Source organism: Canis lupus, chromosome 8 (assembly GCF_011100685.1).
Source record: "Canis lupus familiaris isolate Mischka breed German Shepherd chromosome 8, alternate assembly UU_Cfam_GSD_1.0, whole genome shotgun sequence".
In the NCBI taxonomy this organism is placed as follows: Eukaryota; Metazoa; Chordata; class Mammalia; order Carnivora; family Canidae; genus Canis; species Canis lupus.
Window position 1 is genome coordinate 40,735,358 of NC_049229.1, and position 20,860 is coordinate 40,756,217.

The following is a 20,860-nucleotide window of genomic DNA, read 5'->3' on the forward strand; positions in this document are numbered from 1 at the left end:
TTCATTTATGTCTGATGTAACTCAGTAGTCCTCCCCCTGCCTGGGGGAAGCCTGCCTAGACTAGTAAAGTGATGAGAAGCTGGCAGGGCAGCTTGGCTCTTTGGGGCTATGTGTACCTCTCAACCAAATCAAGTGTGCAGGGCCAGTGTGACCAGATCACCCTCATGGGTGTCAATTCCCTGAGGAGACACAGGCCAACACTGTGAACTATCCGTATTGGCTGGATATGGAAGCCCTAACACCAGGGTTGCCCTGAAAAATCACTAGAGAGAGCTCACACTCTGAGCTACAGAGCTTGTACTTTCCTGATTCAATAAACCAAACGAAATAGGGACCTGTCTCTCTCTGGATTCAGGCCTTTACTATCATTCCCATCTCAGGTGAAATAATCTTTCTAGTGAACCTGGCACTAGAGTTACTGGATCAACAACAAAAATAAACTAAAAAACATGTAGGCAAAGCCTCCAGGACAACTTTTAGCACAGATAGTACTTTTCAGAAGGGATGAATTTTACATATGGTTTTGTAACCAATTAGCTATTAGTCAAGTGACTGAACTTCTCTGGGCCTGTGTTTCTTTATTTGTGACATTTCCTATATAAAATGACACTAGTGGGGATCCCTGGGTGGCTCAGCGGTTTCACGCCGCCTTCAGCCCGGAGTGTGATCCTGGAGTCCTGGGATCAAGTCCCACATCAGGCTCCCTGCATGGAGCCTGCTTATCCCTCTGCCTATGTCAGTCTGTCTGTCTGTCTCTCTCTCTCTCTGTCTCTCATGGATAAATAAATAAAATCTTTTTTAAAAAATGACACTAAATTTAGTAAATCTAGTAAATTTATCATCCCTAGAGTCCATACAGAGTCATTTTTCTCAAGAGACTAACAGTTTGCACCACATTATCCACACTCTATTGCCCAGAAACCTCTGTCTTCAGTACACACCAATACCAATACATGGACAGCAGTCTGAATTTCTACAGCCATGAAGAGCATTTATTAAAAGAAAGAAGAAAGAAGAAAGAAAGAGAAGAAAGAAAGAAAGAAAGAAAGAAAGAAAGAAAGAAAGAAAGAAAGAAAGAAAGAAAAAAGAAAGAAAAGAAAAGAAAGAAAAGAAAAGAAAAGAAAAGAAAAGAAAAGAAAAGAAAAGAAAAGAAAAGAAAAGAAAAGAAAAGAAAGAAGAAAGACTCAAGGAGATTAGGTAAAGTCATACATAAGTACTGGGAGTGAGATGCTAAATCAGGTTTGCCTCAATCCCAAACTCACCTCGTAGCCTAGAGGCTATGGACCTGGGAAAGAAGAGTTCCTGAAATAGTGAATCTCCAGGAAAGAAGAATGGAAACTCTGGGCATCCCATGGAATTTGTAGAGAAACAAGGAGACTTTTAGAGAAACTACCAGAGACAGAAAATATAAACTTTTTAGTACCAAAGCAGGTGGTAGACCAGAGGCAGCTTAAGGAAGCTGTCCTTAGAATGGAAAGTCCAAAGAAGGCGAACTGTAGGCTGAAGTAACCAGAATGCCAGAGCATAGGGAAGTCTGTCAGTCCAGACTCAAGTAAGCACAAAAGGAAAAATTTCATGCCAACACTCAGTGAGGAGTCTTAGCACTCAAACAGAAAAGGCTTTGTCATGTTACTGACCAACTACCCTGCTTTTGGCAGTTGTAATTTCAAATAAGTAAGGGTTTATATATATATATATATATATATATATATATATATTTTTTTTTTTTTTTTTTTTTTTTTTTTGAGAGGGAGAAAGAGAAAGAGAGTGGGGGAGGAGTAGAGAGAGAAAGAGAATCTTAGGCAGATTCTTAAGGCTTGATCTCATAACCCTGAGATCATGACCTAAGCCAAAATCAAGTCAGAAGCTGAATCAACTGAGCCACCCAGGCACCCCAAGGATCTATATTGATTAAAGTTCTTTGGTTGCAAACAACAGAAACTGATGAGAGCTCATTTGAACAGTAAAAAAGAAATTTGAGGAAGCACATGGGCAAATTCACAAAAATTAAAGAAAAGCTGAACATTAGACCTTAAAACAATCAGAAATAAAAGCAACCGGGGCAATCTTAATAGCAAGACTAATGCGCAGTCACCTGAAGTCATTCCTCGAACCACTTTCTATTCTTGGATCAATCTGTTTAAAATTTAAATTCCTGAAGAGAGTATTTGGTTGGACTACCTTTTCATGTGCTATGTGCATGCATGCACAAGTGCACCCACACACGCACATGCTAAGAGATTGGAAGTCTTGCAGTATGGGAAGTTATTATTACCAATAGAAGAAAGGATCCAGAGCAGGTAGAAACAGTAGATGTCTACTGAAGGGACTCAATAAGACTAAGAAGGCAGATGTCTCTCCGGGATCTACCTAGAAAGTTTGTGGGAGCTACCAGTTATTCAGAGTTGAAAGGAGTCCCAAGCAATCAAGTGCTTAGGAATGAGAGAGGCTCATGAATCAGACATTCAGAACAAGACACATAGATACCAAGCTTGGAGAGGGTGACAAAATTTTACCTCAGCCAAGATCATCTTAAATATTTTTTGCTATGGTGGGTCCCATTCAGAACCTGGATTAGCCAACCTGGTGCCTCTAGAGAGAGAAACAGCGAGATATGAGCTGTTTAGGAATTGAGTAACTGAAAATAATAGTAAGCCTTGCCAATGACAAGATAAAAAGTTGAAACAATTAGTTCTGCTCTTAGAGAGTAAGTGGGCACACAGTCAAACAGGACAGGAAGTATTTCTGGGAGCCTCTGGTTGTGCCCCAATGCACAGTAACAGATTCAAACACACACACACACACACACACACACACACACACACGACCTAGTATAAAAACAGGGAACAGCCACTGTTGTCCTCAATCTCTCCTTACCTCTCTTCAAAGACTCAGTTTAGTATCCTGGGCTTTCGAACTGTCCTCCCCAATTCTTTTATATATTAACAAATTCATGCACAAAGTGGTATGCCTTTGCATTTTAAAACCTACTATCTTTTTGCCCAACTCTGGAGTAAAATATATTAAGACATCATGAAAAGAGTACTTTATTTGGTGTCAGGAGACTTGGGTTCATGAATCTAGGCTGAACACAACGTTAAGCTGGTCTCCTTTCCACTCTCCATTACCACAGACAACATGCAGGATGAGGAACAGTGTTCACTCATCCCTCCCTCACCTTGGTCACTCTCCTCCCTTAGGTCAGATGCTGGTCCTAAGCTGCTCTACCCTACAACTAAATCATATCCATCTTTCAGGTCTGGCCTAAGCAAAGGCAATGAGGCATAAAAGACTGGAACAAATTGCCCCAGTTCAAACCCCAGCTCTACCCGTGATGAACTAGAAAACCTTAGACAAATTACTTTGCCTCTCTGATGCTGTGTTTCATGATCTGTAAAATGGAGGTAAATGTACCTCTATTTCAAGAAGATCATGAAACAGTGGATGTAGAAAGAAATGCCCACAATAGGCACCTGATAGCTATTATCATTCCCTCTTCCATAAAGCCTTCCCCGACCAACCCTCTCCAGAGTAAACTCTCATTTCTCCCCTATCTGTGGTGCAAATTCCCTGTATCATTTAGATAGTCATCAAGTGCTCTGGGCTGCCAAAATGTTACCTTTCTTCTGACACCTATATCAAAAATTGTCTCTTTAAAATGTACTCTTTAAAAAACAGAAACCAAACACCTTATCTGACAATGCATGATCTCGTGTGCTCCTTTTCCAGGAAATGTCCTGCTAATTCAACTCCCTCAACGTCATTAAGTCCTATGACTTAGCAGGATGAGTAAGATGTTCCAAAAAGACTATTTTGAGTAAGAAGTTTATACTATACCCAAATATATCCAAATCTGTGCTCATTTTCCTTTTCAATTTAACCCAGAAATGATTTTCATGCAGATATGCTTAATTTCTGAACCTCAGAACAAGCCCTTATTTCCTTACCCTCCAAGTGAGTCACTTCTCTTTTTCTGCCACTAATCCTACCTGCACCATCCATAGCCTAGCAGTCCTGTGTCCTAACTGTTCACGTCATCCTCTGTGTCTTGGTGATGCTCAGCATCAGGATGCTTTATCCTAGGACAGACACAGACATGGGCAGGAATAAGAGCCAGGCTTCATTAGAAACTGCCCACTCATCCCCTTTCACGCCTCCCCAGGCTGTTTCATTTGAGTAAAATATGCAGAAAGTGAGGAAGTTTAAGAGGCCCACTACCAATTCAGCAAGTTCAAGCCAGAGACACAATCTGGCTTTAGTGGAAGAGATAAAAGGGCATGGTTGATGGCTTCCCTGAGTGGGAGAGAAATGAAGTCTGAAAGCTGTTTCTGCTGACTTTGCTCATTGTCAGGTGTCTGCAAACAGATCCTTAAAACTTGAGCAAGATCAAAGGACTCATCAAAGACCCCTTTATCAAAGCTGGAACTCCATGCAGCGTGTGTTAGCAACCATGTCTTCTATCCGCACCCAGGAGATAGTCTTCAGTCCTGCTTATTGGTGTAAATCAAAAAATACCCAAAATGGGGAAGGGAGAAAATGATAAATGCCAGGGAAATCAAGATCTCTGAAAGCTTTATGGCCTTTTGAGACTCCTAAGAAAATCTCTACTTCCTTATTCCTTCTTTTCTTAGCAAGACTCTTACTAGCACCAAAAACAGATTTATAGTTCTTACTTACTATTGGTAAAAAGTAACACATGGAATGCCAGCAATGATAATACACAACATACAACTATATCCAAACTCTGTTCTGTGGGCTTACATTCAGAAGACATCAAGCACTGAGATAGTGATAAGAGAAAAGACACTGAGGCCCCAGGAGCAAAAACATGCAGCTGTATTTACAGATGTTTTCTCGCTTTCCCCACCAGGCTACAGGGGAGAGTGGTGGGATCAGCCCCCAAAAGACCGCCTTGCCCATAGTAGGTACTCCAAAAATTGGAAGAAGTGCACTTTGTTTTAGTTACTTTGGAATGCTGGGGCATAAACAGATGGAGTTTGCCCTGGTCACAGAAGAGAAATGGGCAGAAAGGAAATGCCAGAGGCCATATCTATTCCTGGCGAAGGACAAAACCATGACTGGCAGAAAAACTTCCCACTGCATTTTCTTACAAAGCAGAATGCAGGCTATGAAGGATCAGGCTGGACACTGACTCATAGCAGACTTGGTACTGCAGTTAAAGTTCATGCATTGCTTTCTCCACATCGTCTCCAAGGCCAAGTGCCAAGTAGAAAGAAATAGATGAAAGTTTCTCCCTAAAAGATCTTTGTGAGACAACAGATGATGACTTTAACAGACTCAAGGTTATGAACCCAGATGTATTTTCCAATAAGAGCAGAAAAATAGAAATCAGTCTCGGACATTGCCAAGCATCATGATGCCTTTGTCAGACAAGTCTTATCTTAATTTTAAAAGCATTTAAGAAATGGGATGCTTCTCTACTGTGCGATTTCCTAGTATTTTTCATAGAACAAAACCAAATGTTGCAGAACTTGAGAGAACCAAAAATCATAGAGTCCAATTAAGGTTTCAGGTGAGAACTGTATTCTCTCAAATGAAGTCTTTTCATGAAGAAACTGGATCCTCAGCTCCTACAATATTTGGGGCTTGGCTACAATTAGCCTTGCTCTTCCTTGTGGTTTCTGACCCTTTTCCAGGAAGTAACAGCTGAATGCAAAATTAGGATGAGAGCTTACTGCGGGAGGGGGCGGGCAGTCACACCTGGAAGACTGTTCCAGAGAGTAGTCCCTCCATGAGATAAATCCACACACTTCAGTGACAACAGTGGGAAATGTTCTCAACAGACTTGCGACACGGCCACCACTGGGGTAGGGTGGGGGATGTCACTGCTTGTCAGACACACAGCGCTTACTTTGGTTTCTTAAGAAAATAGTACATGCCCTTTCTGCTTCCCACTGAGAGTGAATTACTCTTGCCTGCGCTCAAGCAGAGAGAGGCTGACTGGGCTGGGAGCACTCAGCTACAGCCTATTAAACTGAAGTTGCCTTTAAAGTTGGTTAATGACAAGAAAAACTGTTTCCATCTCTCTGTATATCCAAGTTCAGACACAAGAGAAAAAAGTTTGTGCAGAAAAATGCCTTCATTTTATAAATTTGAATGTTACTGACTTGACATCTAAAGACTCTTAAAATAAAAACACATCTTGAAAATGATTAAATCTATATTCTATGATGATTCAAATGCATGCCTGCTTGCTCACACACCCACAAACAAAATGACTTTCCTGGAGGTCAAGCTCTATACAGCAAAGTTGGGCAAGGGAGGTAACATGCCTTTCCTCCCACTCTGTATCATTATCATTGGTGGTTAGCATTTACACAGCACTGTGCTCTTGGCCGTTTTTCATAAGCATTCCTATCAGCTGGCCCTCAGCAGTAACATTCCTTTAGAAGTCAGGTTAGAGAATGCTATTTGCACACGAGACACATAGAGGGCTGACAATCTGCCCAGCATGCCAAATCAAGAAATAATATCTGAGTATATAACTTTAGAACTGAAAATAAAATAGATAGTCACCATATTCCCAATCTCAGTTGTTAATCACCAAGGCCATTTATTCCCCAAAATTTTCAGGCCAAATTTGTAAAATTTTATTACTTAATTCCTGATATCTTTCTCTTTATTCACTATTGCAATCTGCTCTAGGTACTTCTAAGACATTTTCTGATATCAAGTAACTTAATATAAAAAAGACTACATACTTGGAATTATCCTCCTATCTCTGAGTCTAACAAAGCCTAGTTTTGCTATTTATTTTAATATTCAAAGGCCATATCCATACTTTAGTTGTCCAAGTCAACTGACCTAATTATTGCTGTCATTTTTTTTTTAATTTTTATTTATTTATGATGGTCACACAGAGAGAGAGAGAGGCAGAGACACAGGCAGAGGGAGAAGCAGGCTCCATGCACCGGGAGCCTGACGTGGGATTCGATCCCGGGTCTCCAGGATCACGCCCTAGGCCAAAGGCAGGCGCTAAACCGCTGCGCCACCCAGGGATCCCTGCTGTCATATTTTTAACCATTGTTTAATTATCTTAGATAAGTAAGAGTTGGTAGTTGTATATGTCCCTGTCACAGTTTTAAAAGACAAAGGAACAATTTCAACTTTCTATAATTTTGTATTAGCTTTTGATGGAAAGTAGGAAACAGTGAAGAAAATGCAAAGCAAATACAACATCATGTGCCATGATTTGTCAACTGTAAAGCACCATACAAATGTTTGTTGGTGTTAATGATGAAAGGAAAGAGGAGAAGGAAGCAGAGGAAGAGGAGGCAACTGTCATTTCCCTAAAGAAGCACCAAGCTTCATTTCTGGTCCTTAGTTTCACTCATATAGATGATCAGCCTTGGCTAATCCTAAACTGGTTTTGAAAATGTTAGAGTTACGACATGGCTCGTGGCCTGATCTGGAAGTCTAAGCTTCTGATTGGATATAAGCTGACCATATAATATGTATTTTGTTAGAGTAACAGGATCTCAATCATTTATTTCGTTTTTGATCTTGGAACTTATCAAATGGCAGGGAGATACATAACATCATAAAATCTAACTGGAAATAACCTGGGACTAACTTGTTCTTTTCTGAAGCACAGGACACTGAAAACATCTAGTTCCTTTTCAAAATCAGAACATTCAATAACCTGCAGTGATGTAGTTAACTACATACAAAATGTGATAATTTTGAACTCTGATTATAACCCATTACAGATTTTCCTATCAAAAATCCCACCATAAAAATGAGCACTAACTCATTTACTTTGGGCCTAAAGAAAATCATACAATAAACTACAAATAGCTAACTGTGATTCCTTTGTTTGTGTTATTCCCATGTGTATCTGCACAGAGAACCCATAAGTAGCATGCAAAGAGTACCTTCACCCCATTTAGATGCCCTCTTTTCTGGTGCAACACTCATCCTACCATTACCACTAAGTATTTATTTCTTTAACTCGCGCTGCTGTCTTCCCACTATGCACACTGCTGCCACCTCCAGTCTCTGTTATCTAGCTCAAGTCAGTGACTCTGTACCTAGACAGCTGTCTCATCAACCAGCCACTCCTGAAACATGGGCAGTGAGACTGTGTAGTATGCTGAAAGGACCACAGACTCTGGAGTCAAACTGCCTGGGTTCAACCTCACCTTTGCCAGTTTCTAGCTATTTGACCTTGCAGTAAATGGCTGAACCTCTCTGTCTCAGCTTCCTCCTCTATAAAACATGCACAATAAGATTGCCTCCCTATGGGCTGTCCTAAGGATTGAATGACTGAATATATGTAAAACGTGTATGAGTACTACCTGGAATATAGTAAGCTTTATGCAAGTCTGAGGTATTTTTTATTGTTAAGGGCAAATTTTGAACAACCTCGCTGATGTCCTATGATAGTCTGGAGGCAAAAAATAAGCCTCCGCCTCTCTTTGGACAGGCAGGCAGTTTCCTGGAAACCCTGTGCTCCTGAAAACTCTCTAGCCTTTCATACACACTACAGATAGGACAGCAGTCACCATGCCCTCCAGTGCAAGCACTCCCTGGATTCTATCCATCTACTTGTCACTCATACATCACCTAACCAATCCTTCTGGCTGCCACCATTCACTCATGAGGGTCCCTAGGATGGACAGAGAGATTCAAGTGAAGTTTTTTTGGCAATGGAGGAATAGGATTGTTACTGTCGGTAAGAGAACTAAGCAAGCAAAGTCTCTTGTCCACATCCTGCCTGAATCCTTCAGAAAGGAAATACGCTAGAACCCCAACAAGTCTTTCCCCAGAAACATTTCCCCTTCAGCTCCTCATTATGTGATTCTTCATAAACATTATCCTACCCTTCTCCTCCGCCTTGGCATAAATGTCCATTCAGTTCTTCTTTAGCCAAACTCTGCTATTTTTTTTTAATATTTTATTTATTGATTCATAGACACAGAGAGAAAGAGGCAGAGACACAGGCAGAGAGAGAGGGAGAAGCAGGCTCCATGCAGGAAGCCCGACGTGGGACTCGATCCCAGGTCCCCAGGATCACACCCCAGGCTGCAGGCGGCGCCAAATTGCTGCGCCACCGGGGCTGCCCCCAAACTCTGCTATTTACTTAGCTGTTGGATCTCCACTCTCTCCATAAGGGCTTTTTGCTCTCTGAAAAGCCCTAAACAAGCTCATTTCTCCCCAACATTTCCTGCAGGTAGAAATTTATTTATTTTTTTAAAACGATTTTATTTATTTATTCATGAGAGACATACAGAGAGAGAGAGAGAGAGAGAGAGGCAGAGACACAGGCAGAGGGAGAAGCAGGCTCCATGCAAGGAACCCAACGTGAGACTCGATCCCAGGACTCTGGGATCACGCTGTGTAAGGTAGAAAGTTAAAGTCATGTAGAAGGGGGAAGAAGCAGTTGCCAGCAGAAAAACTGTGTTGGGCAAGCTGGATTCTCACTTCACCTTACATTTCTGACCAGCCTGCTTCAGAGGGTGCTCACATCACATTTGCTGCTTGTACTCTTTCCTTAGAAGGAGCCAGAAGGATGATAGTAGCCAGAAATAGTAAACATGGCAGGTCTACTTTGAAAACTGACTTTAGGATGACATTTTTTTTCCAATGGCAAAGAGTGAAGACAAGATATCAGCAGGCAAAGTGCTAGCCCTTTTCCACTTATAAAAAATTTAATAACAGGCTACAAGCCAATGACCTATCATATAGAACAAATTATTTTCTACCATGAAGGGGAAGTAGTAAATAGGTATGCTTGACAATAAGATCTTGGGACCCTCAAGGATCCACAAAGTACCTCACTGTAATTTTTATTTTTTAATTTTGTGACTTAATGAGATGCCTGGGTGGCTCAGCAGTTGAGTGTCTGCCTTCAGCTCAGGACGTGATCCCAGAGTTCCGGCATCGAGTCTCGCATTGGGCTCCTGCATGAAGCCTGCTTCTCCTCCCTCTGCCTAAGTCTTTGCCTCTCTCTAGGTCTCTCATGAGTAAATAAATAAAATCTTTTTAAAAAATTGTTGTCAGTTAACAGCAATTACATCTTTAAAAAATAATGTAAACATTGCTATATACTGAATGTCTGTGTCCCTCCCAAATTCATATATTGAACCTAATGTGATGGTGTTTGGTAGTGGGACCTGTGGGAGATTAGGTGATGATGGTGGAGCCCTCATGAATGGGATTTATATGCCTTTATAAAAGGGGCTCCAGAGAACTCCTTTGCCCTTCTGCTGTGTGAAGACACGGCACTAAGAAATCAGCCCTCACTAGATACCGAATCTTGATCTTGGACTTCCCAGCCTCCAGAACTGTAAGAAATAAATGGTTGCTGTTTATAAGCACTCAGTCTATGGTATTTTGTTATAGCAGCCAAAAGAGACTAAAACAAGCATATTTTGGATCATAGGCTTCTAAAGTCTCAAAATCCACTAAAGATTGAGCAATGTATACAAACAGTTCACTCTTGAATAAAAAATATGGGGAAAATGTATAAACTCTAGGTTAATAGATACACATAAGCAAATGGAAGCCAAGATAAAAGTGTCTTTGAATTGGTTCTGTCAAACTTTCTATGAAAATTCTCAATTTTTTTTTTTTAGATAGTGTTATTTTCCTGAGTCCTATCCATAATTTTTATGGGAAAGACATGTTCCCCAACTCACAGTACTTAGGTGATTCTGTCAAGACCAGTTTTCAAAGCCTTCTTTCTTTGTTTTATTGAGCTAAACTGAAGCTGATAACCTAAACTCAGGTGGTAGCTCCACCTCTAATTTACCTTGTAATCCTTCTGAGGTTCCTTTCCTCATTTGTGAAGCAGAGGTGATGACAGGAAAGAAAAGCTCTTTGTAAACCCTAAAGTAATACCTCTATTCTAAGACAATGCATCATTCCAGGGGCACTTATACTTTCTGAAAAGACTACAAGGGCAAATACTCAACTTTTTGTGCTTAATTTTGATTTGAGGCTTCCCAATCCTTGATCCCTTAAATTACTGTAGTGAAAAATGCATCCCTCCCCTTTGCTTGAATCCTTATAAATAACAGAAGGTTTTCAGCGATTTGTTAGGGGAATGAACAGCTAGCATTCCCACACACATTTTGCAGAGCTGAAAAGTTGGACCGGCAAAAAGAGAGACGCCTTGCTTATAAATGGGATTAAGCTATAGAACAAAATAAAGATGATTATTTCTTTCATCACAACCTCCATAAGAAAGCTCTTCTCTTTTATTCATTATGGACAGATGATATGCAACTCAACAAATACTGATTGCAATGATGGTCATGGGCACTGTTCCCGGCCCCAGATATCCAGCAGTGACAAAAATCAACGCCCTGCTCTCACAGAGTTTACATTCTAATTGTGGGAGAGGGTGGAAACAGACAATGATAAATAAAATGCCAGGAGCGGTACTGAGTAGTATGAAGGAAAATAAAGCAGGCCTAAGGAGCAGAGTGAAAGGAAGGAAAAATTCTTCTCTATCCTCAAGGTAATCCAGTGGGACTAAGAATTAAATTCACATGAGACAGATTAACAGGAGAAAAAAAAGCCAAAGTTTTATTATGTATATACGGAGGCCCAGTAATGACATGGAGACCTCAAGAAATAACCAAAGTGGGCCGTTTTTATATTCTTCACTGAGAAATAATAAATCTGTGAAGAATTGACAGGACCAAAAAGAAAAAAAAAAGAACTTTAATTTTGGGAGCTTCAGTTAGTAAGGAACTCTAAACAGAATTTGGGCTGGGGTAGTAATTTAGTAAAAAGTAAGGAGGGTTGTTTATGCAGCCTTCCAGGCTCTAAATTTCCCATCTCTGGGAATAAGGATGGCTACCTCCTGGTACAGAGACGGTGCCTTTCACATGGAAGATGTAGTCCCTGCTTTCAGGGGACAGAAAAGGGTCTGAGTATCCTTGCATAGGTTGTCTCTTAAGTAACTTTCATCTAAAGTAATCAATACACCAGAGTGGCACATTTTGGGGCAGGCTGCCCTTGGCCCCGACAAGAGCTTGCTGGCGGGAGGTGTCCAACAGGGTGGTTGTTCCGTCTTTCTCATTAGGGACACTGACGCTGAGGCTTGAACACAGGGAGGCCACCAGTCATCAGGTACATGGGGTACTAGTAGATCCCCACCAGAAGGAACAATCGTGAAACCCCAGAGGCCAGGGGGCACTCTACTGCCCACCTGCTTGTGCTCACCCACCTTTGTCCCACATTTTTCCTTAAGCTCTTCTTTCCAGCTTACCTCTTAACTCAGGCGAGGGGAAAGGGAAAACCGTCCCTCCAGGAAAAGCTGCGGCCCTGACAAGACCTCCAGCCCGCTCAGTCACAAGGACCAGTTAGAACTTAACTCCTGCCTCGCGCCTGCGCAGACAGACCATGGCTAGCCTCTAGAATGACTGACAACCACCTCTAGGTCATTAAAATACTAAAATCTCCGCCCCAGGAGGAGCAGGAGCCTTATTTACATAACACACGCTGCGACCTCCTCTGCATATGATAAGGCTTCCTAACTAAATAATCATCCTAACTCTAAATAAAAGGAACCCATACCCTCCTGCTCAGGGGAGTCACAGCTTTGGAAGCCATTTCCTGTGATCTCCTTATCTGCTGCAAATAAAGCTTTCATTGGCGACTACTCAATCTGGTGCACTTTCTGACTCATGGAGGGGCAAACTCATGTTGTTTCGGTTCCAGGAGCAAGGGTGCTGGTGATGGCCCGTGAGGTCAGAGAGGTGCAGAGGGTCAGGGGGTATGCAGTTTGCATTCTACTCAGAGAAGAGAAGACGTTATAGGCTTTAGTGCAGAGGAGTAATATGACCTGGTTTATATCTTTAATGGATTTCTCCGTGGAGTGTATATTGGAGGAGGGGAGCAGGAGTAGAAGCAGAACAATTAGGAGGCTGCTGGGATCTGCAAGGTAGCAGGGCAGGTGATAGAAATGAGAATTCTCATTATATTCTAGGGGTTGCTAATGGACGGGGTGTGCAGCAAATGAGCAAAGGGGGTGAAAGACAAGTACACTGATTAGAAGAACGGAGATGCCAGTGCCTGAGAGGAGGAAGCCTACAAGAGGAGTAAATCTGATGGGAGGAAAGAGAATCAAGATTTGTTTTGGACATGGTAAGTTTGAACCGCCTGTTAGAAATCGAAGTGGAGATCTAGGGGCTATTAAATATGCAAGATTGGGAATGCCTGGTTGGCTCAGTTGGTTAAGAGTTCCACTCTTGATTTTGGCCTGAGTCATAATCTCAGGGTGGTGAAATCAAGCCTCATAATGGGCTTGAGCTCAGTGTAGAGTCTGCTTAAGATTCTCCCTCTCCCTCTCTCTCTGCCCCTCCCCCTGCTGGCACATAAGGATGCTCTCTCCCTTCCTCTGTCTCAAATAAATACATAAATCTTAAATATGCAGGTTCAGTTTCGCTACCTGTAAAAAGTTCAGGAGAGAGATTTGGGCTAGTGATAAAAACTTGGGAGTCATTAGGGTAAGGTTCCCGGATTTAGAACGGAAAGTTACAGGGCAGCCTATTATTGGTTGCGTATCTGAAATCAAATTTAACTGGGAATCCTGTATTTTATCCGTGATCCCTGTGAGTGGGGCTAGCTGAGATCACATAGAAAATTAGTGTGAAAAGAGAGAAAAGTGGCCCTGGGATTAGGCCCTGGGGCATTGTGATGTTAAAGAGATCAGAAAGAGGGACAGGAGCCAGAGAAAGGACCAGAAGGAAAACCAAGAAGCATGGTGTTCTAGAAATCAAGAGAAGAAAGCATCATAAGAAGGAAAGAGTATCAACTGTGTCGGTTGCAACTAATAGCACCGGATTTGACAATGGAGGCAAGCATGAGAGAAGAAATGTCAGATTGGAGTGGGTTCCAGAAAAAATGGGAGAAGATAAACTAGTGAGAACAAGAACATAAACAATTACTTTTTGACTTTTACTATAATGGGGAGTATATAAATGGGAGGGTAATTTGGGGTCCAAGGAGGTATTTTTTAAAGACAAGATAGTGGTCAGCAGCCATGACATGTGAGTGAAGTGGCATCCAGTCCCCACAGTGGAGTTAAAAAGAAAACCATAGGCCCAAAGTGGCATTACATGGCCCAGGCCATGTCACCAAACCAGGGCATAGGACCTAATTGCAGCTTCTACCCACCCCCAGAAATGTAAGTCTTAACCTGCCAATCAGGAATTTTCTGATAGGTACCAATGAGGTAATCTGTCATATGGGTCTTCATCATCCCCCTCCCTGCAAGGAAAGGGTGAGGAAATTTTTATAATAAGACCCTCTGCCCTTCCTTCTGAGGGAAGGTAATCTTCCCTGAAACAATAGTTTTCTTTTGCTTTTAACTTTCTTACCCCACCATTCTTCTTATAAAAACCTTTTATTTTGTACAACTCCTCAGAGCTCCCCTCTATTTGCTAGATGGGATGCTGCCCCATTCATGAATCATTTAATAGATCCAATTAGATCCTCAAATATATTCAGTCGAATTTTGGGTTTAGTGGGATTTTGTTTGTTTTTTGTTTTGTTTTGTTTTGTTTTTAAGCAGGCTTCATGCCCAGTGTGGAGCCCAGCACAGAGGACTTGAACTCACAATCCTGAGATCAAGACTTGATTTGTGATCAAGAGTCAGACACTTAACCGACTGAGACACCAGGTACTCCTTGAATTTTGTTTTTTAACAGTAGCCATGCATTTGACACTGAGAAGCTGGTACTTGCCTGGAATGCAGGCACAGAGCTTTAACACCCAGGTTGGTATGGAAGAGCCACAGTGAGTTGCCAAGGAATATCCAAGGTGTGCTCAGTGTGACACTAAGTTTGACTCTATCCCTCCAAAATGCTACTATCTCTGGGATGAGATATACCTCTGCATGCCAATTCTTTGCCCTAGGGGTTTTAGGTGGACACTGTGTGACTGAGCACCAAGGGTGCTACAACCTATGACTTCTGGAAAATCAGACATCTAAAACAATAGTTTGTCTTATTTTCAGCAGAGATCTTATTTCTGGATAGAAACAGGCATTATGGAACTGAAATTGCAAATATTGCTGCCGCTCAGATACTTAGGGCTGCAGAGCCAACACAAGATGGCAGGCATGTCCTTGCAGTACTCAGTGACGAGGGCAGAGGATGTGACACAGATGAAGGTGCAGCTGGGAAGACTGGAAGTCCAACAGAATATAGTCAGTCGCAGGGCAGGCAGCCATTTACAGGTCAGCCAATTGCTCCAGGAATCATGGGACCAGAAACTCCAGCAGTGTGAGATGAGAGACACCAATGAGCCTACTGACCTGGGCTGACAGAGCCAATCTGGCACCATACACCTGCCCTCTGTATACTCACAGGTGACAAATCCTTTCAGTGCTGGGAAATACAATTCAACCATTTGGAGAAACAGAAGTGTTCCAATTCCTTAGGCAATATGTGCACAGTTTATTAATGCTCTAAACAGTTTCATGTTTAAGAATTGCATATTATCTCCTTGGTACTTTCTTGGAAGTGGGAGAGTCTAAGGCATACCACTCCTAAACTAATTTTAATATTATCTGTATCAAAGCGATATGGCTTTGTAAGTTTACTAGGAGTTTGTGGCCCACAAACATTCATTTCATTAATTCCTCCACAAAAACCTGATAATAACTCCTGTTTCTGCTTTATGTTGGAGTCTTTCCAGTTTTAAATATGACAATTAACAGGTTTGCTTTAGCATACTGTATAGAATGTCTATTTACTGTGTCACTAATTTGGGGCTTTGAAAAAATGTTTTCTGCTTCACTAAGGGAAAGGAGCCAGCTTCATGTTTTGTACCTCGTCACATAATGTTTTCTCTTATTAAAATGACCAGACAGCAATTTGTTTACAAAAGCTTATGATTAACACCTATATTGAAAGTGTTTTAAAGATGAAATATTGCACACTTGTATGCTGATGGTAATGATTAAGTAAGGAGGAGGAGACTGATCATGCGAGAGAGAATATGAAATTGCAGAAGTACTGTCCTTGAGGAAGCAAGGTTGGGGAATGTGCAGAACCGAGCACACACGTGCCAGGGCTGAGCTATGGGGGTACAGAGATAGTTAGTCCCCACTGCAACAACAGTTAAAAGCTGATCTGTGGGACACGGATTCAGCTAGGTTATGACTTTTGGTGGTGAGAGCATGTGGAATTTCTCTTCTGGTTGCTTGTTTCCTCTCAGTGAAATAAGAAATCAGGTCATGAGCTGAGAGCAAGGAATAGGGAGGGGCATTGGAGGTTGGAGGGGAGAGGAGAAGGGATAAGATGATGATCTAGGAGAGGAAACAAATTCTGGGAAATGCTTCAAGATTGGCTGGCCACTCAATCCACTTGGGTTTTGTGGTAACTAATTCAGAGTAGGGTGGTAGAGGCAGAAAGGGGAAGGGAAACTGAAGATGTACAAAAGGAAATTGAGACGAGCAGTAAAGACATGAAGGGAGGTAATGATCAGCGCAAAGGTGATCGGGTCAATGGATTGGAGGTGAGGTGGAACAGCTATGGGAGTCCAAGGACTAGAGGGAATGAGCTGGAAAAATGGAAATCAGAAGGTTTGAAATTGTGATTGTGAAAGGGTGTTTTTCCATAAACATTCTCACTGCCTGCCATCATTTCTAAGGTTCAATAAAAGTCCGTGTGATGTTGCTGAACGATAGTGCACAGATGCCAATGAATGAGGTTCAGAAAGTCTCCTTCTTCCTCCCTCTTGCCACCTTGCAGGCCCACCCTCCCCACCCCTCAGTAATTCAGAAATGGAATCAGACTGCTCAAATGTGAATTTAACCAAAACAGACTAAAACCAATGCCTGATGAAAGATGGAAGTGTCTTTCCATCACACTGAAGATGTACAGAAAACATAAAAAGAGCATGAAGCTAAGAGGAAGAACACAAGAAATAGTTGTCTCTGACATTTAAGCAAGCCTGTTGCAGGATGGTTTTAGATTTATATGACTGATAAATAATACAAGATTTCCTGTAGAGGACAAATCCAAGTGAAAAATAACCAGTTGAGAAAATAGGTATGTGGTTAGTAATCTTAACAAGAAAGTTCAAGCTATTCTGAAATCCAAGATATCAAACAACAATTTTTCATTTGTAAAATTGTACCTTTGGCAATTAAGTTGCTTTCAACTGCCTTCTCCCCCCCCAACCCCCCCTCTTTCCTCTATCACTCTCTCTGAAAAGCCCTAATGGATTCACATCTCTATCCAAGTAATCTTAGGTCCCACCTTTTAGGAAAGAGAAGTTTAAATTACCGTTTATTTTAGGAGGGGGCTAATCCTGAAATGTTCTTGTATCTAGAAAATTTCTTGTCTATTTTTCAAAACTCTTCCATTTTCCTTCTAATTCAAACATTCCAGGGGCACCTGGGTGACTCAGTAAGTTAAACATCCAACTCTGACTTCGGTTCAGGTCATGATCTCAGGGTCATGGGATTGAGCCCGTGTTGGGCTCCACACTCCGCATGGAGTCTGTTTGAAATTCTCTCTCTCCCTCTCCTTCTGCTCCTCTCACTCCACCCCCTGCTCACTCTCTCTCTCAAACAAAAACAAAAACAAAAACCTTCCAGCAAAATTCTTCTCAGCATCTGGCATCTGGCATTTCCAAGCAATGGAATATTTCTTGGAGAAGGGATGTGGGGCACAGATTGCTGTGCTTTTCCCTAGGAGTAACCTGATTTCAAAAGTGAAAAAAAAAATCCATCCAGTTTTTACACTAAAAATTAAACATTTTAACATTCATATTTAGCAGAAAAAATATGAATGGTTAATAAGATATAAAAAGATATTCAACATCACTAGCATTTATTTAACTCACATAGTGGTTGTTTTTTTTTTTTTTAAGATTTTATTTATTCATGAGAGACACAGAGAGAGAGAGAGAGAGAGAGAGAGGCAGAGACACAGGCAGAGGGAGAAGCAGGCTCCATGCAGGGAGCCCCACACAGGACTCATCCCGGGTCTCCAGGATCACGCCCTGGACTGAAGGTGGCGCTAAACCGCTGAGCCACTAGGGCTGCCCTCACATAGTGTTTATTAGGTGTCAGGCACTGCTGCTCTAAGCACCAGGTGCCTTTGTAAAATTTTTACAAATATTAACTAATCCCAATAATAAACTCATTTGACAGGTACTATTATATTTCCTATTTTCAATGGGAATGATGAAACTTAATCACAGAGAAGCTATGTAACTTGCTAAATTCACACAGGTAGTATGCAACACAGCCAGGCAGTTGGACTCTAGCTCCACACCTTTAGATGTTATGCCACACAATCTTGCCAGGGAAATGCAAATTCAAGAAAGATACCATTTTCTATCCAGCAGATTGGCAAAAAAAAAATTAAAAATTGATAACATCAAGTACTGGCAAAGATGTAGGCAAACGAACAACCAAATATGAAGGCAAAGTGACAGTATTCACTAAAAATTTACAGTACACAAAACTCTCTATATGACATTCCACTTTGAGGACTGGCCTACAGAAACAAAAATATCAATATATAAGGTTGTACATGAAATTTCAGCATTATTTGTGGTAATGATAAAACCGGAAAGATCACAAATGTCCATCACAGGAGCTATGGTTGAATAAATTATGTTACTTCCGTTCTATGGAATACTGTGCAGCTGTTACTTATTGATCCAGAGAAAGTTGCAGTAATGTGTACAGTAAGATCCTACCTTTTTGGTAGGATTTTTATAAGCATATTTAAGATACTTAAGGATATTCATAAACATATTTAACAGTTACCTCAGGAAGTAGGATAGGGCAGAGGGGATTATTAACTTTTTCTATATATATTTTTGAATTGTTGGACTTTTTATATAAGATTGTATTGCCTCTGCAATTTAAAGATCTAAGTTCTAAATAATTATAAATAGAAGTGTGAATATCAGCCTAGACATGTTTTATATTTTCAACTCCACAAAGATTATATATACAATACGGCTTTTCAAATCGGATGTGAAAGACTCAGATTCATATTTATGGACACCTCTTATGTAAAGGCATTGCACATAGTTCTCAGAAATTATAGAATAAACATTAATTTTCTTTAATGGGTATTTCTAGCAATAGAAGGCAAAAGGAATAGTTTGCTCCCTCTTTGGCTAATAGTATAACTAGCCAGCAGAGAGTAATATCATTTTTTTTTAAATCAGGGTATGATCTACAATCTCCATTTCGATTCCTTCAGTTTCACTCAAGTGGGAGAGAAAAACCCACGTTTGAGAGGGAAATGGAGGAGCTGGGGGCATTGAAAGGTTTTCAAATTCCCTTCCTCTTTGATAAAGGGGACTAGACAGACATTTCTTGGGCTTCACTTCCTACTGTCCATGTTCTACGCTGTGCAGGACTCAAAGAGGTAAAGCTGGAATCAGGAGTAGTGGTTGGAAATGGTGGGGGCACGGGGACAAGGATAAGGATTCTGCCAACGTCTTTTGATTTTTGGTTGTGTGAAGCACAGGCCCTTCCTGGCTGGCGAAATTTGAAGTGCTGCTGCCATCTGCAGGGGTTCCCCATTGTCATATGTGAGTTAAGTCACAAGTGTATCAGATCCCATCTCATAACCCTCTCCAGGAGTTCTGAGTCGCAAAGAGAAAACAGACATCCCAGGTGCCTGCTAAAAGGGAGGCAATTTGTCATAAAACTTAAAACAGTTACCTAATAAGGCAGCTTTCAGTGTGCATGTTTGATGTTGTGAAATAGTACACATCTCTCTTTGAGAGGCAATACAAATTAAGATTTGGGCACCAAGAAAGGGTGTGAGTGAGAAGTAAGCCATGGCTTAAAAAAATAGGGGAGGGAAGTAGGTGCATTTTGGATGCACTGGTCTGAAGACCATTGAGTCAGCCTCCCTGAGGACCACAGTCTGTTTCCACTGCTAACATCAAGTTTAGAGAACATTTGATCAAAAACCTGTGGGCTTCCATTTTCACTTGATCTGTTGAGTGGTTGGTCATTAATTCTGAGCCTGCCTTGCTTCTCTGATTTCTTGAGTTATAGATAATTGATAGGAAAGGCCAAATTGTCTAATAACACCAAGTTTCACTTCTTCTTTCCCAGAAATAATTCTACTTCAGTACGATGTGAAGAAAAATTAGTCAAGCCCTAAAACAAAAATAAGTCCATTACACAGGCTTTCTTCATGGTGGTTAGAGATGTCTGCAAATGGTCTGGGTAGTATAGGAGAACATGAATATATCTCTGATGGCTCCCAGGGAGGCAGTGGGCCTCTCTTCAGGCCATAATACCACAGTATCATGGAAAGTGCAAACTCTGAGAGACTAAAGTTTTCATACAGATCAGTTCACACTTTCTTTTTTGTGCTTATTCATTATTTTAAGCAATCTGAGGGTCTCATGGCATTATAGGGTCCATTTTGCTCTTGATTGACATTATTAAAAGCAGAGAGTAAATCCCTTTCAATGTACCTTTAGGAAAATTTTAAAATCATCTTAGAAGATATCCAAGTTCCCTTTTAGCACAAATCTGGAAAATAAAAAATGTGTACAGAAAGAGTGGATTATAACACAAAGCTAGCACCCTGATGGATGTTAGGTCTTTGGCATGACACTTAGGAAACTTCACTGTATCTGGGAAACTGTCCTTGTCTTGTTAAATTTTGCATTGGAGTTATTGATTTGTCTGACAAGTACTTTGTAAGGGCTTATTTATGTGCTTGGTGTTCTGGCAGGAACTTTTTATATGTTAACTCTTCATTCTTCACAATGATTCTGTGAAGGTCATACATTCCCATTTAGCAGATGAGGAACTGGAATATAGACAATTCAGCTGACTTGCCCATAGTGACCTAGACTTGGAATCCAGGTGTGCGTTTCTTTT

The 20,860-nt window shown here is 41.1% G+C and overlaps 1 long non-coding RNA gene across 2 annotated transcripts in view; it reads right to left on the bottom strand.

Annotated features, from left to right (window-relative positions):
- The window catches only part of LOC119872875, a 161,526-nt gene extending 149,152 nt beyond the window's left edge, over positions 1-12,374 (bottom strand). For both annotated transcript variants that reach the window (XR_005363429.1, XR_005363428.1), the window contains exons 1-2: positions 12,242-12,374; positions 3,990-4,079 (exon numbers count right to left, since the gene is read on the bottom strand). This is a non-coding gene — a long non-coding RNA (uncharacterized LOC119872875). The remainder of the gene's footprint in view (positions 1-3,989; positions 4,080-12,241) is intronic.
- Between the last annotated feature and the right edge of the window lie 8,486 nt (positions 12,375-20,860).